Here is a 961-nt window from a genome sequence, read left to right as displayed (position 1 = left end):
AGTGTAACAACATTTTCAACTTAGGAATACAATAAAAGAAGAAAAAATACAATGTAATTAATAAAAGAAAATTACAAGAAAAACAATACAAGTCGTAATCACATCGCGTAAACAACAAAACTTACATAAAAAGTGTTAGTGGTCGATGTGTTAACTCTCGTGGAAGTCTTCACCATATTTTGGTAACTTGAAATTTTTCTGATCTCTCCACGACACTCCAATATAGAATCAATAATTTCAATATTGAATTTAAAATGTCAAATTTGACCAACAAAATTTAACCATAATAATATGAAAACACAAAAAGGATGAAAAATGTCTAATAAGATAGGATAAAATAACAAAGAAAATTATAATTATTTTACTATTATGTATTAGAAGCACAAAGAGAAAGTCAACTGTGACTAAAATAAATAAAATTATAATGAAATATATCACTCAATAAGATAATGGTTAATGTACAATGAAAATTTTAAAGAATTGCATCATAAATCACAAAGCATTTTCAATCTCGAATCTTTAAATATTATACAACTAAATTGAGATAAAAATGAAGAATTACAAATTTAAATTCAAAATAAAGAATAACGTATAAATAAAATTTGAAAAAGAATATAACAAAATAGTTATAATTTTGATTCTATGTCAAGAATTATTATTAACCATATAAAATAATTAAAATATATATATATATATAATTTAAAATGATTATACAAATAATTATTATATAATTAAAGTATAATACACTTTTATGCAGTAATTTAACTTAATGTAACTAAATTAACAAATTATATTTAACCATAAATATGTTTTAAGTAACTCTAATAAGCGGTTGATTTTATTCTCCCGAGCCGAGTATTAGTCGAATTTCGTGAGAAAACTTCATCCATTACTACTATTCCTCCTTGCACCTTTAAACCATTCAAACCATTCCTTTCATATTTCAAAGGAGAATAATGTT

Source organism: Cicer arietinum, chromosome 8, assembly GCF_000331145.2.
Source record: "Cicer arietinum cultivar CDC Frontier isolate Library 1 chromosome 8, Cicar.CDCFrontier_v2.0, whole genome shotgun sequence".
NCBI classification, from domain to species: Eukaryota; Viridiplantae; Streptophyta; class Magnoliopsida; order Fabales; family Fabaceae; genus Cicer; species Cicer arietinum.
This window is presented reverse-complemented; position numbering follows the sequence as displayed.